Genomic DNA, 16,703 nt, shown 5'->3' with positions numbered 1-16,703 from the left:
CCTCTCTCACTTTTCCACCAAACTGTCCAACCTGAGCTGTCCCTCAAATATACTCAATTTTAATCCTGTCAATCCTTGTCACTCCCAATAAAAATCTCAACATACTCAACTCTGCCACCTCCAGTTTAGCCACATGCCTTTTTGTCAGAGCCACCGTCTCTAAACCGTACAACATGGCTGGTGTCACTACCGTCCTGTAGACCTTCCCCTTCACTCTTGCAGGAACCCTTCCGTCACAGATCACTCCGGGCACTCTTCTCCACCCACTCCACCCTGCCTGTACACTCTTCTCCACCTCTCTCCTGCACTCTCCGCTGCTTTGGATGGTCAACCCTAAGCACTTGAACTGATCCGCCTTCTCCACCTTCACTCCTTGCATTCAATCCACTTTGAATGCCTACTGCACACCTTACTACTGTCTGACTGCCCTCATACAAATCCTGTACCACTATTACGTAATTCTCTGCCACCCCCGACTTCCTCATGCAGTACCACACTACCTCTCTCGGCACCCTATCATACGCTTTCTCTAAATCCACAAGGACGCAGTGCAACTCCCTCTGGCCTTCCCTGTTCTTTTCCATCAGCATTCTTAAAGCAAACATTGCATCGGTGGTACTCTTTTCTGGCATGAAATCATACTGCTGCTCGCTGATCCCCACCTCTCCTCTTAACCTAGCCTCCACCTCCCAGAGCTTCATGCTGTGGCTGATCAACTTTATTCCCCTGTAGTTACTAAAGCCCTGTACGTCTCCCTTATTCTTGAAGATGGGTACCAGAACACTTCTTCTCCACTCCTCCAGCATCCCTCCCTTTCCAGGATTGTGTTAAACACTTTCGTTAAGAACGCCACTGCCATCTCACCTAATAATTTCCATGCTTCCACAGGTTTGTCATCTGGGCCAACTGCCTTTCCACTCTTCATCTTCTTTAATGCGGTTCTCACCTCATCCTTGCTAATTTGCTGCACTTCTTGATCCACTATCCCCACATCATCCACTCTTCTCTTCCTCTCATTTTCTTTATTCATGAACTCCTCAAAGTTCTCACAACCCAACTTGGAGAGCATATGCACTGACCACATTCATTATCATCCCATCAATTTCCAGCTTTATGCTCATCACTCTGTCCAACACTCTTGTCACCTCCAAAACACTCTTGACATATTCTTCCTTCAAGACTATCCCTACCCCATTTCTCCTGCCATCCACTCTACGGTAGAACAGTTTGTACCCGGCTCTGATACTCCTGGCCTTACTCCACTTTCACTTGGTCTCTTGTACACATAGTACATCTACCTTCCTTCTCTCCATCAGGTCAGCCAGCTCTCTCTCTTTACTCTTCATTGTGCCAACGTTCAAAGTTCTTACTCTCAACTCTACTCTCCTACCCATTTCCTCTCCTGCCGTCTCCGGACACGCCTTCCCCCTCTTCTTCTTCTCTGCCCGATAGTAGCACAATGTCCACTGGCACCCTGTTGTTGGCAAACAGCACCAGTGGCAGTCATTGTTAACCCAGGCCTCGACGGTTAGATATGGAAATCAGAGATTTGTTGTCCGCATGTTTGATTTGGCATGTTTTTTACGCCGGATGCCCTTCCTGACGTAACCCTCTATTAATCCGGGTTTGGGACCGGCACTGATGATACGCTTGCTTGTGCAACCCCAGTAGCTAGATGGTCTGGTCTTTACAATGCAGTATTATCTTGAACAGTGTCTCTTCAATGTGAGCTCTGAGTGAATCATTAAAAACAAAGACAATGTGTTTTTAAAGCTACATGAGATACAAAAAAGATAATGCAAAAAGGGCTATTGTCTTATACAGTAAATGAACATGGAGAGATTTCTCAAATACATAATGCTATGAAGATTAAGCAATGGTTATCACTTAATAATGACAAAAACAAAATTCATTGTGTGAACATAATGACTAACACATCCTATAAATAAGGAGAAATGTGAAACAATTTAAAAAAGGATAAACACAATTAGACAAAGGGCACAAGCAGCACTTGGCACTGCCCCTTGTAGTCGCTTGCACGAACGCTCCATGTCGATTACGCACATTTTAATAGTTTTTCGTCTCACATCGCCATGTCCGTCAAACACTCATCGGCAGTGATCTCCTACGACCCTGATGTACTCCTGGATTAAAATAATTACCCGAATGAACAACCTTGGAACATTTTATCCGTTGATCCAGAGTGGCTGGTGGAGATTTTACGGGATTACGATTTAACACTCTCAAAGAAAATAACAACAACAATGCAGTCATGGTTCCATGGGTGCGCCACTGGAAGAAGCACCACAGTATACTAGGTGGCATTCGCATCAGAATAGGGACGCAACCTTACCGTCCACCTCTGCCAAGCATCCTTCTTGCCAATGACCAGTCCCTGGAAAACAAGATGGATGACCTCTGGGTGAGGATTACATTCCACTGGGACACGAGAAACTGTTGTGTCTTCTGCCTGATGGAGACATGGCTGAACCCGCTGGTGCCGGACCACGGCATACGTCCAGCCGAGGCCTTCTCAGTGTTCCGCACTGACAGAATGGGGGAGTCAGGGAAATGCAAGGGTGGAGTCGTCTGCATCATGACTAACAGCAGCTTGTGTAACCCCAACAACATCAAGACTCTCTCCTGCCCCTGCTTGCCGAAGCTGGAACAGCTGACAATATCATGCCATACATTCTACATCCCCCGGGAATTCAGCACAGTCATCATTACAGCTGTTTGTATTCCACCGAAGGCGGACACTGACACAGCACTATCGGATCTATAGGATGTGTTGTGGGACTTCAGAACAAACATTAACATGGCTGTGGTGGTGGCTGGGGACTTAAACAGGGCAAACCTTAAAAAAGTTCTGCGTATTTTCCATCAACACATCATGTGTGCCACCAGGGGAGATAGAAGTCTGTACCACTGCTGTAGTGGAAAAAACTGCATCTAACAATTAAACTGAAGAAGAGAAGTTCGAGAGAGTCAAGGTCTGAAGATATAAGACTTTATTATCACTTGCAAGAAGTGACAACAGAATCTGAGTTGGTTTGGCAAAGAACTCCCGAGCCGCTCATGGACTCCTCCTTTTAACCTCTTTCTGTTGGTAGAGAAAGTACATCTGTTTACTCAATTAGGATCCCTTCCTTCCTCCTATACGGTCAATAGTGCAAAGAAGCCATTTGTCTGCATTCTTTGACATCAGTTACAACAACAAACCTCCCGACACTAGTCCAGGCCACATTTTATGAGGGGATGTTTGCATTCACACACCTTCCCATGTCACATGGCCCACAGTCAACAAAGCACTTATTCATGTCTTTGCTGACCCCTGTCTCACACACACTTACTTCATTCATATAGCATATGGGCAAGATAACGAATGCTCTTTCTTATTTAATGGTAGAATATAATGAACATATTTCTTTTAAATGTACTAGTAAATTTCTCCCATATATCCCCCCTTTGGGACTTATTAAGTCCCAATGTCAATTACCATTATCTTTAATAACCCAAATTTACAAATGACTACTTGCCGGACTGCTAGATAAACGAACAGTATTCACATTTGATTACCTGGAAAAAACGTCTTGCTTTCTTATCATCACAGGAATTTCAACCTGTTTCAGGGTTTTCAACCTGAACCTTCTACTTAAGCAAGTTAAAAAAGGTTACCAAATGTGCGATACCCTATAAGTGTTTCAATCCTCTGAGTTGGTACCCATAATTAAATATATAATCGAATATAAAAACATGCAATACAAAAATTAAAAGTTAACATAAAAACCTTTAGCATACCTATATCAAATTGCATATTATTGCAAAACATCTTAACATGAGTACAAGTTAACTTAGTAAATCACTTAGCATAGTGAGTTCAGTTATAAATGTCATGTAAGCGGCAGCCTGTTATTTAAGTAGAGTCTTGCATGTGTTGTTTCCTCTATAAATCGTGAAAAACATCTAAATCATTATCTCTCCACAACCCATAACCTAGATAAACATCATATAAGTACTTCAACAAATGCATAACACAAAATTAAACAAACTTTCAGCATGCATTGAAAGTCATCCTTACAGGAAGTATGTAACACAGAATAAGAAATAAAACTTAAATTCTTTCAACATGCATTTTCGTGGATGATCAGGTGATCTTCATGTATTGGTGTGCTGTATGTTTGTGGGGGGTTTTGGGCATTATTGTAGTCGTTGCTTCAGCTTTCATCAGCCTCTTCATGTCCGGTTATTTGATGAGTTCAGTGTTCATCCTGCTTAACAAGGGTGTGACCCACATGGAGAGGTTACTAGCACAATCACATGTGAGCCTCCTCAAGGCCAGGTCAAACCTTGAATTTCTCCCCTTCCATGTCGTCATCATCCCCATATTCACTCTGGCTTTTATTCCCAACATATTCCCATTCTAATCCTTTCTCCTCACCTATGCCTTTGGACATAAGGAACATTTGCTTGTTTAGCCTAGATTCTATCATGGACCTTAGTATTGGAATACAACAACAAAAAATCAGTCCCATCATTGTGAATACAATCAAAAGAACTAATCCTATTTGAGCCAATATTGTTCCCCATTTTCCCATACGCAGTTCTAGCCATGACATCCAATCATTCCCATGTCCCGCATTGTCTTTAACCTCCTGTCTTAGCTTTTTAAGTTTATTCATGGCAAGTGTGAATGTTCCGTTCGGTGAAGTATTATTTGGGATAAAGGTACAACACATTTCGCCTATGAGTTCACACACTCCTCCCTTTTCCGCTAAGAGCCAATCTAATGCTTGCCTGTTTTGCCAAGCCACAGCGCTTGTGGCTTCCAACTGTTGACCTAGGGCGGATAGAGCATCATCCGTATAGTTGATAAATCGTTGTTGATTGTAATAAATGTAGTTAATCCATTCTGTGTTTTTTACTAATCCTATCATTGGCATAATGGCTTCAAATCCTGCAGCTACTTCGTTCCTGGCCTTGTATATGCTTGGTATACCTCTGGGTTGTCCTATTTCATCAATTTTAATTCCCTCATCCGGTTTGTATTCTCTTTTTTTCCTATCTAATCTATTGGTCTTTAAATTTTCGACATCCCTGTCTAATGCCGGAAGTAACACAATTTCCGTTACGACTCGTACTCTTGCACACCTTCCATACCATTGCACAGGTAGCATGACACGAATAATTTTGGTCCCACAGATCCAAAAATGGTCTGCTATTACTTTATCCTGCTCTAGTAGTACACCTTCATACCACATGTTTGCCATAAATGATTCTGCTGCTATTCGGGCAGGGTCTGTTGGATGTTTATCACTTTTTATCATCGGTGGTGGGCTTTTGTCGGTCTCATACATGGCAACATTCCAGATTGTCTTACATTTAGCTTCTTCCATATAGCCCACATCTATGGCCTTATCTAGCTTTTTGTCGTTTTGATAACAGTCTAATCCTTCCTCTACGTAAAAATCTGTTCCTACCGGAAGTGTTGCCTTGCCTACTTCGTGGGTCAGAGTTACATCCATTTCTATACATTTGTTCATTGTAATTCCCACAGGCCAATTTTTGTGTATCAAATATTGGGAAAACCTTTCTGTTCCTAGAAACATTAAACATCGTAGCGGACACAACTCGTAATGATATTGATTCTCGTCCCAGGATATACTCGTTGTTACTCGTAATTTATTTAGTTTGGCTAGTCCTTCCATCACTTCCTCCTCTGTTCCTTGAATCTGTTTTTCGTTGGTTCTGCATTCTTCCCAATCATGTTCATAGTTCACTACGTATGATGCACTTTGACGATTTTTACTACATAAATAACAATTATCTGCATCTATCTGTTCCCCAGTAAACCTAACCCATTTGTACCAGCTATTTCCTATTGCTTGATCATACAACCTGTCTACAGTTATTACTTTAATTTTCCGTTTGAAGTGATCAGATGTATCTTGTTTAACAGATATATCCTGTTTTATGGCTCTTGTTGTTTTATTTGATCTTTTTTCAGGATGGACATCCTCTATTGCTGTCGCCTCTGTGCTTAAGACATTTTCTCTTGGAGCTATTGTGGTGATTGTCCCTTCCGTCTGAAAAATGGATACGGCATCATCTGTTGTTATCACACTACCCTTTACGGTGACGCTTGTTATATTAGTATTATTATTAATTATGTCCGAATCCATAGTTAATATTTTATTTGCCTTGGTCATATCATTATTCTCTTGTATTATACAAGAGGCATTTTGTCTTAATAAGGAAAATATTTTTGTATCTTCACGTATATTTGGAATCTGCAGTTTCGTAATTTCTAATCTGTAGTGGTTTATCTCATAGTTCCATTGATTTGTAGGTTCGACTGTAAAACACCAGTATGCATGAGTCTTTGAAATACTTATTTTGCATTGTTCTTGTCCCCAGATAATTGGTTTGAACTCCTTGAGCATCATTACCGCACATTGACGTTCTCCATCTGCCATAACACTTAAGATAATTTGTTCATTGTCAAATTTTACTTCTTGTGGGGGTGTTTCAATATGTAAGGCTTCTCTCTCTGACCTCTTTTTCCTTACACTATTTACTTTTCCTGAATACCTCGGGCTAGCCTTTCCTGCAACACTGTCATGTTTTCTCTGTTGTTACCATCTGATTCCTGGTTGTTCCAGGTCTGCTCTGTTAGTGTGATTTCATCCTTCCTCTGAATCCGTCCTTGGGCCACTGGGGTCTGCCCAAAGCCGTAGAGGATCAGGAACAGCTTCATCAGCTTCAACATCATCATCATCCTGGCTGGGCTAGGTCTGGTCTTGGGGTGGTGGGTCAGTATCGGGTGCGTCTGCATCCGACTCCTCCCCACTCTCTTCCCTCGTCCTGGGTTGCGCAGCTTTCGTGCAGTGGTTGAGGTGGTACCAGGTGGAACTCCCTTCCACCTGGATGGCAGTTGGGGTTACATTGGTGACTTTGTATGGTCCTTCTCTCCTGGGCTCGTTCCACTTTCTCCGGAACACCCTTAGGTACACCTGGTCGCCTGGTTCCATCCCCCTTGGTGGGTCGTCTTCTGGTTCTGGTACTCGGTTCTTCTCCTGTTGGAATATATGCTTATGTATGCCAGTTAGTTGCTTGATATATTCTCTAATTTCTAATTGCAATTGTTCCAGTGGAGGACCCTTATGGGGTCCTCTGAGGTTAGGTGCAGGCATGGGTCGACCCGTGAGCATTTCGTGCGGAGTTAAATGTGTCATTCTGTTAGTTTGCATGCGATAACTCATTAGTGCTAATGGGAGTGCATCTACCCAGTTCAATTTAGCACTTGCACAAATTTTGTTAATTTTTGTCTTGATTGTTCCATTCACTCTTTCCACCATTCCTTGTGATTGAGGGTGATACACACAACCCAATCTTTGTTTGACATGTAATTGCTGTATTACTTGTTTAACAGTTTTTTGGATAAACGCAGAGCCGTTGTCTGAGCTTATTTCTGTTGGAATTCCAAACCTTGGCATGACCTCTCTGGTCAAAAATTTGATTACTGTAACCGCACCCTGATCTTTTGATGGGACTGCCTCCACCCATCTGCTAAATCTGTCAATGACTACAAGCATGTATCTTTTCCCATTTACTTTTTTGATCATGTCCACATAGTCTAAGACTAGATGTCTGAATGGTCCCTCTGGTGTTGGAATGTGTCCCAATGGGGTGGTGATTGTTTTTCTTACATTATTTTTCGCACATACTTCACATTCATTGAGCTGATTTTCAACCATTGTTTGCAAGTATGGTGACCAAAAACCTTGTTTTCTGATTCTCCTTACTACTTCCCCCCTTGCGCAATGGTCAAAACCATGCGCATTAGTGATAAGCAATCCTAACAACGCGGTCGGTGCCACTAACATCCCATCATGAGTTCTCCATAACCCAGTCGGAGTGCGCACCGCACCCCTCTTCAGCCACATGTTTTGCTCATAGACACCAGCCTTCTCTTGCATGCGGACAACATCATCTTCAGTAGGTGACGCCACAGGCATAGTCAACACTGCCTGAATCAGAACACAACTGTTAGAGGCTCTCTTGGCCGCCTCATCTGCAGCACTGTTACCTTTTGTGATATAGTCATTTCCTTTCTTGTGTGCCTGACATTTGATTATCGCCACTTGTTTAGGTAGCAACAATGCCAACATCAGTTCCACAATCTGATCACAATGCATTATAGGGGACCCATCAGTCTTCTTAAAACCCCTCATTTTCCATACTGCTCCGAACAGATGACACACACCATGTGCATATGCAGAATCAGTATATATGTTCACAATTTTACCTGCCCCTTCCCGGCAGGCAGCTGTAAGAGCTTTCAATTCAGCCACCTGTGCTGAACATGGTTGTTTACAATAAGAACTTTGAATGACAGCAAAAGTTCTATCCGGGTTTTGTCGTACTACTGCAAATCCTGCATGGTTACCCAAATGATCTCTGTAGCACGAACCATCTACAAACAACTCCTCCTCAGCCCCAATTAGTGGTGTTGACAACAAATCAGGCCTTAACTTGGTAAACGTCAGAGAATCAGTCACACAGTCGTGTGACGTCCCTTCAAAATCATGCGGAATTTTTTCTGCTGGGTTCACCGTTGAACACCTTCTGATGGTAACATCGGGGAACGTAAGCAAGGTCAAATATTCCAACAACCTCGCGTTTGTCAACACAAATTTCCCCTGTTCAATCAGTTCAGTAACTTTATGATGTGTAAAAATAGTTACCGGATATCCCATCGTGATGGATGAAGCTTTGTCATAAGCATACTGTACCGCAGCTAATCCCTGATAACAGGGTGGGTAGCCTTGTGCTACTGTATCCAATTTTGAGCTATAATATGCTATGGGTTGATTTCGCCTCCCACTGCAGGATTCTTGCATTAGTATTGCTGATGCGTACCCCTGACTCCTATTTGCTACATACAATAGGAATGGTTTTGTATAGTCTGGAGTTGCCAATACACTTGCTCCCTGAAGTTCTCGTTTGATGCTTTCAAACGCTGCCAATGCATCTGCATCCCACATAAGTTTAGCTTGAAGGTTAGTTGTTCCTACGTTCTTCATTATTGCTCTTAATGGTGCAGTTTTAAGGGCATAGTCCTCTATCCAATCTGAACTAAACCCTGTCATCCCCAAAAATGTCATCATTTGTCGTACCGTGTCTGGTTTAGGTGCTTTGCTAATCCCCTCGAGCTGATTGGGTGCTATGGCCTTAGTGTGGTGTGCTATCAGCCTCCCCAAGTATTCAACATCTGTCTGGCAGTATTGTAATTTTTTCCTGGACACCTTGTGCCCCCCTATTGCCAATCGTGTTAATACAGCCATGGAGTCCTCATGACACTGTTCCAATGTAGGAGAACAGATCAGGAGATCGTCCACATACTGTATCAGTGTACCATGTAGTACCAGTTCGTTCAAATCACTTTTCAACACCTGATTAAACAAATGTGGAGAATGTTTAAACCCCTGTGGCATTCTTGTATAAGTGTATTGTTTACCTTTATACGTAAATGCGAACAAATGTCTGCTTTCTTCTGCAAGAGGTACACTGAAAAATGCACCACATAAATCAATCACTGTGAAATACTTGGCATCAGGAGGAACGTTGGTCAGCATCGTGTGTGGATTTGGAACTTCAGCCTGCATGTCCTCAACAACATCATTGACAGCTCGCAAATCATGCACCAACCGCCATTTTTGTTTATCTGCTTTTAGCACAGGAAGCAAAGGAGTGTTACAGTTACTTTTTGTCTGTATTATAACACCTGCCTTTATTAGTCCTTCTATGGTGGGAGCTATGCCTGCCTCTGCCTCGGGTTTCATATAATATTGTTTTCGCCATGGTAGTTGAACGTTTGGTTTGGTTTGGATTTTTACCGCGTTAGCTGAATGCACTAAACCTACATCGGTGTCAGATTGTGACCATACCTGTCCAGGTATTGTCTCCTCCATTTCTGTCCTCAACTCCATCTGTCTGTCCCTGAGTAGTTGTCCTGCTGTTAGTGGTTCCTGTTGTTTTTGAATCACTTCCACTTCCTGTAAAACGCCTGTTATGTGTGTATAGCACAATATCTTCAAATATTTTTTACAACATGACTGGAGAATTAATTTATTATCCGTTTCCTCCCATTCGAGTTGTTTTTCATAGGACATCATTGGCCCCAGGTGTTTAGCTTCGAAACCCTTGTTTATCAGTAGGGTAATGTGTGGTGCTCTGTCAGTGTCTGTGAACCAATCTTTGATTGCTGTCGACTGATCCGCATCTTGTGCCGTCATAGCAGCACCTTGTGGTCCAATTACTATGTGTTGCGATTCAATTGCCACTTTTTTTCCTGCGGCTTTCTTTTGCCATTCTTTTTCCAATTGCGGGTCCTGCTGTGGATCATATATCAGGGTGCAATGATATCCTATCCTTGACTCTCTTGCTTGGGGAATTTGAGCTCTAATGTATTTTCCCCATTTGTCCACTGTTTTGCTGACTTGCTCGTGGATATCACCTATCCAGTAAATATTTGCAGTGTCTGGTTTTAATACCACCATTTGAGGTGCTATCCCTGTTGATTCAATTAGTATGCCTTGTGGTGTGCATAATATTTGTATTCCTAATTTACATAGTGCATCTCTTCCTAATAAATTGACCGGTGTGGTGTCTGAAACCAAGATGGGTATCGTAGCTACACGTTCGTGTAGCTTTAATGTCACTGGAGCTGTCATGGGTGTTAACTGCGTTTGTCCCGAAAATCCTACAGTTTTGGCAAATTTTCCTGCCATGGGGAGATGAGAGGCATCTTTTTTACTTAGACATGTGTAAGTAGCTCCAGTATCAACCATCATTGGTGTGCCTCTATCATTTATCAGAACCTGCAGTGTTGGTTCCGCTTCAGCATGTTTCGTAATTGCTACATGCTGACCCTCCCCCTGAGGATTCTCTGGGCACCCCTAGTACCCTTGACCCATAAACGGTCCTGTCTGTCTCCACTGACCTCTTCCTTGACCTTGCTGACCTTGCCACTGCTGTCCCTGCTGTTGTCTTGGTGAGGAAGGGTTGGTTAAACACTCGTTTCTTGTATGTCCTTCCTGGTTACATCCCCAACATACTATAGGGCCTCTGTACTGTCTCGGGGGCCCCCGTCCCATGGTGTAACTAGACTGCCCCTGCTGCTGAGCATACCTTGGATATTCTCGCTGTCCCCTATACTGGTTCTGTGTGTTTCCACCCCTCGGATTCCCACTATTCTGCGTATAAACATTAACCACAGGTGGGGTGAGTGACCCTTGGCTCTGAGGCTGTCGTGCCGGGGGGGGTAGTGTCTGTTGAAGAGGTTGGATCTGTGGCGGGGCCTGTTGGACGTTTTGCATTGTTGCAACATCTGGTTTCACAACAACTGCCTGCTTTTTCTTTTCTTTCTTCGTGAGTTCTTCTAGCTGAAGCTGAGTCAGCTTTCTCTGCACCTCTTTGCTTTGTTCTTGAATCTTCTGTTCGTTTTGTCGATATCTCTCCACTGCGTGGACCAGATGATCGCTGAACTCTTTATGGGGCATTGATGAGGTCAGTCCCACCACATCTCCTAGCTTGCTTTTGACCGGGCCAGGCAATGCTTCTATTATGGCATTTCTGAACAGCATCGAGATCAATCCATCATTTTCTGGATCTTTCTCCGTCTCCAATTGCCACCTCCTAACTTGGTTCTGCAGGAATGTTGCAGGGTTCTCTGTGTCGCCTATTGTGTGACCTCTCAGGATCTTGTGGTCAATACAGACTGGGTACTCGCATCTGAGTGCTGTCCAAGTTCTTTGTCTATAAGCGTCAAATGTGGTTCCATCAGAGGCCTCGTCCAACAGTTGGCTCAAACCCCCGTTTGTTAGTATGCTCTTCATCTTCTCTATCCCCAACACTCTGGCCAACAAAGCTTTCAGATCACCCACCGCCATTATATTCCCTATGGTGTTTTCCTCAAACATCCCTATCCACTTTGCAGCCCCTTTGTTAATATTAGGTAACTTTTTTACCAATCCTTCTAAATCTTGGGACCCCCATGGGATATATTGGGCTTGTTGTCCTTTTACCAGGATAGGATATATTCCTGAATAAGTCTTAGCTGCTCTTTTCTTCCTTTGTGATCTCCTAAGTTCCTCTTGCAAGTCGAACACTAGGGGAACTTGCGCTGCTATACTGCTGCTGGGCTCGGCCCCCTCCTTTTCTTTCCCTGGTGTCCCACTCAAGCTCTCTCCCTCATGGCTGCGCTCCGCTGTCATCTCCATCTGGCTATCTTTTAACCTCCTTCCTCTATTAACCACCTCGTCTCCATCACTATCACTTCCGCTATCACTACTCCACTCGTTTGCTGTCCTTCTAAGGCCTTTATAACAGTCCATCTGTAAGGGTGGTCCTCTCCCTCTCTGTGTTCTACAAGCCTTATCCCTCTCTTTGTCCAGCTTAACCTCCCCTTTAACCTCTACTGTACCTGTTATCATTGGGTACTGTCCTGTGTTATATGGAGGTGGCTGAACCTTTTCAACTTCCTCAACTCCACTCAACATTTCCCTAGCTGTTCTTTCTCTCTGCCTCCACTTTGTACCTTCTTTTTGAAACATTGCTAATATTATCCTCTCTCTTTCTCTTTTCTCAATCTCTTTTTTCCCGGTTTTATTTATTTTGTGATTCTTCATCATCACCTCCATTTCTTCACACACCGTTGCATCAAATGTTCCTCCCTCTGGCCACTTTGTTCCCAATTTGGCAGTCCTCTTACCCCCTTTGGCTGAGATTTTTATTATCTCCTCTTTATTTAAAGGGTTTTTTTTAGTCAGTATTTCCACGGCTGTAGGTGCCATGATACTAATGTATGTAACTATTAATTATCTAGTTTTACTTTATTATTATTCACTACAGTTTACGTTCACACCTTTTTCTCTGTCTTCTCCAAGTGAATGTAAAGCTGCTCCACTCCCCTTTTTTTTCTTTTCTGACTTGCGGCTCCCCCGGAGCTCCTCGACCCCCACCTTTTCTCTTGTCTCCTCTCCTCCTTTCTAACCCCTGCTCTCTACAGGCTTCCCAAGCCACTCTGCTCGGCCCTATTATTAGAAATGTATTTTATATTAGTTGTTAATTACAATACCTTATCTTCACCTATATCTCTATCTATTACTTCTAGAACTCCTTCTCTAAGCTAATTAACTACAATAGACGAAGACAAACACAATTCTCTGACTATGCAGACCCTTTCTCTCTTGAAAGGCGGTATCCCAGATTTACCAACACATAACAAAGCTCCTAACAAACACAAAACAACACAAAATAACTCTTTCGACCAACTGGGCCCTCTCGTCAGAGGGAGAACCCCAGATTTTTAAACTTCAAAACAAACTTAAAATAGATAATCACATGAGTGATAAGCCTCTGAGCACTGTCCCTATGCTTTTAATGGACTTTCTATATGATTACCCGCAGACAAAATTAAAGAGATCTATACAGGCCGTCTCTACCCTGCTTACCAAAAATAGATCTTATACAGGAAAAACAAACTTATAATAGATAATCACATGAGTGATAAGCCTCTGAGCACTGTCCCTATGCTTTTAATGGACTTTCTATATGATTACCCGCAGACAAAATTAAAGATAGATCTATACAGGCCGTCTCTACCCTGCTTACCAAAAATAGATCTTATACAGGACGTCACTAACCTGCTTACCAGAAATAAAAGAGATCTATACAGGCCGTCTCTACCCTGCTTACCAAAAATAGATCTTATACAGGACGTCACTAACCTGCTTACCAGAAATAAAAGAGATCTATACAGGCCGTCTCTACCCTGCTTACCAAAAATAGATCTTATACAGGACGTCACTAACCTGCTTACCAGAAATAAAAGAGATCTATACAGGCCGTCTCTACCCTGCTTACCAAAAATAGATCTTATACAGGACGTCACTAACCTGCTTACCAGAAATAAAAGAGATCTATACAGGCCGTCTCTACCCTGCTTACCAAAAATAGATCTTATACAGGACGTCACTAACCTGCTTACCAGAAATAAAAGAGATCTATACAGGCCGTCTCTACCCTGCTTACCAAAAATAGATCTTATACAGGACGTCACTAACCTGCTTACCAGAAATAAAAGAGATCTATACAGGCCGTCTCTACCCTGCTTACCAAAAATAGATCTTATACAGGACGTCACTAACCTGCTTACCAGAAATAAAAGAGATCTATACAGGACGTCTCTACCCTGCTTACCAAAAATAGATCTTATACAGGACGTCACTAACCTGCTTACCAGAAATAAAAGAGATCTATACAGGCCGTCTCTACCCTGCTTACCAAAAATAGATCTTATACAGGACGTCACTAACCTGCTTACCAGAAATAAAAGAGATCTATACAGGACCGTTTCCACACTCTGCTACAATGTGTATAAATCACAGAGCGTTGTGTGTGCATGCATGCGTCAACTTCATTCCAAGCCACTCTCTTTCTCTCTCCTCCTTCTTTACATATATGCTTTTGGTTCTTTTTGGAGAGACACAAAACCTACCACCGGGCATGAGAATCGGGCAGACAATGATCACACAAATTTACTAAACTAATAGGTAAGAACAATGCTTACCTTTTCAAATTGGGTGGCCACCCGTTTTTGTGTGACCCTTGCCGGTCCCCGACCCACAGCCCAGCAGCCGGCGGGTCCCTGTTCTTCAATCCTGCCGACAACGCCAAATATGTAGTGGAAAAAACTGCATCTAACAATTAAACTGAAGAAGAGAAGTTCGAGAGAGTCAAGGTCTGAAGATATAAGACTTTATTATCACTTGCAAGAAGTGACAACAGAATCTGAGTTGGTTTGGCAAAGAACTCCCGAGCCGCTCATGGACTCCTCCTTTTAACCTCTTTCTGTTGGTAGAGAAAGTACATCTGTTTACTCAATTAGGATCCCTTCCTTCCTCCTATACGGTCAATAGTGCAAAGAAGCCATTTGTCTGCATTCTTTGACATCAGTTACAACAACAAACCTCCCGACACTAGTCCAGGCCACATTTTATGAGGGGATGTTTGCATTCACACACCTTCCCATGTCACATGGCCCACAGTCAACAAAGCACTTATTCATGTCTTTGCTGACCCCTGTCTCACACACACTTACTTCATTCATATAGCATATGGGCAAGATAACGAATGCTCTTTCTTATTTAATGGTAGAATATAATGAACATATTTCTTTTAAATGTACTAGTAAATTTCTCCCATACTGCTACACACCATACAAGAACAAATACAAGACTGTCTTGCTCCCTGCTTTCGAGAAATCGGACCACGCCACCATCATTGTTTCCTGTTTCAGCATGCTCTGATCGACGTCGACTGGGACATATTCCAATCAAGTTCCAGTGACGTCAGTGAGTTTTTGGAAGTAGCTATGAGCTTCATAGCTAGGTTAGCGGACAGCATCATTCCCACAGTGAAAGTTAGGATATTTCCGAACCAGAAACCATGGGTCGAAAAATCCCTCGCAGCCCTTGAATGCTTGCACAGCCGCTAACAACAACGGTCTTGTATCCAGCAACATGGACACCTACAAAGCAGCGTCACACAAACTGCGGAGGGTGAAGGCTAAAGGCTAGAGGCTAAAGGGACAACCAGGGACACAGTGGAGCTACAGATGGAGCAACAGGACACCAAACACTTCCTCACCTTATGAAGAAGATCATTTTGACATTATACTGTGATTAAGGGCAAGAGAGAGATAGAAAGAGAGCAAACACACCTATTATGAAGACACCTTTATACATGAGTCCCGAGCCGGCTATTCCTATAGGCGACATAGGTGCCTGCCTAGGGCGACATCCTGAGGGGGGTGGGGAGAGGGAGCGATTGGGGCGCAATTTGCACACCTGTCTCCCTCTCCACCGCCCAAGCCACGCCATCAATTGGTATGTCCGCACTCCGACGGTACAAATAATGTCCAGCGATGGGGGTGCCTGCTATCGGCACACCAAAACAGTGTGTTTTTATCATAGATGTTGGTTATTTTATTTCACCCTTTCCTTATGGAACGAAACAAGCACTGTGCATAATGGGGACACTTTCTTTGCCCCCCCGGTCGGTAGTTTAGCTAGAGCAGCAATATGGCTAGAGCCGGCCCTGCAGGAGTCAAATCATGCAGAATTGAAAATTCTGCATGATTGAGAGCAGAATAAATTTACAAGCTGCTCTGAACTGTGCTGAGCTATATTATTATAATATATCATATTTTATTTCACTTTGTTGTCAGTTCGAGTTAAAAATCCTAATTTGTGAGTTTGGCTTTTTGAAAAAAATAACATTCAAATGCCCCAGTAAGGCATACTAAATACATTTCTTATTATTCTGCTTAAAAATAGATGTTGGAATAAGCCTTTGTGTTGCAATAAATTGCAAGGCTGTAATAATTCTATGCAAATGCAAATTAATTATTCCAGCCAGAATAGCAGCTCCGTTTTCATTAGAAACTCTGAAAGTGACAAATAGTTGGAGTGATGAAAACTTTGACTCTTTTTTCGATTCTTGACAAGTCACTAGTGAACCGAGTCGTTCGATTTTCCGACTATTTGTTCATTTTATTAATTTTTGTTTAATGCACAATGAGCAAGGGAGGACTTCCATTGAGCGATAAAACTTTATTTATTTTCAGTTTATGAATT

Source organism: Zeus faber (genome assembly GCF_960531495.2).
Source record: "Zeus faber genome assembly, chromosome: 21".
Classification (NCBI taxonomy): domain Eukaryota; kingdom Metazoa; phylum Chordata; class Actinopteri; order Zeiformes; family Zeidae; genus Zeus; species Zeus faber.
The sequence above is the reverse complement of the archived record's forward strand: the minus strand, read 5'-3'. Positions refer to the sequence as shown.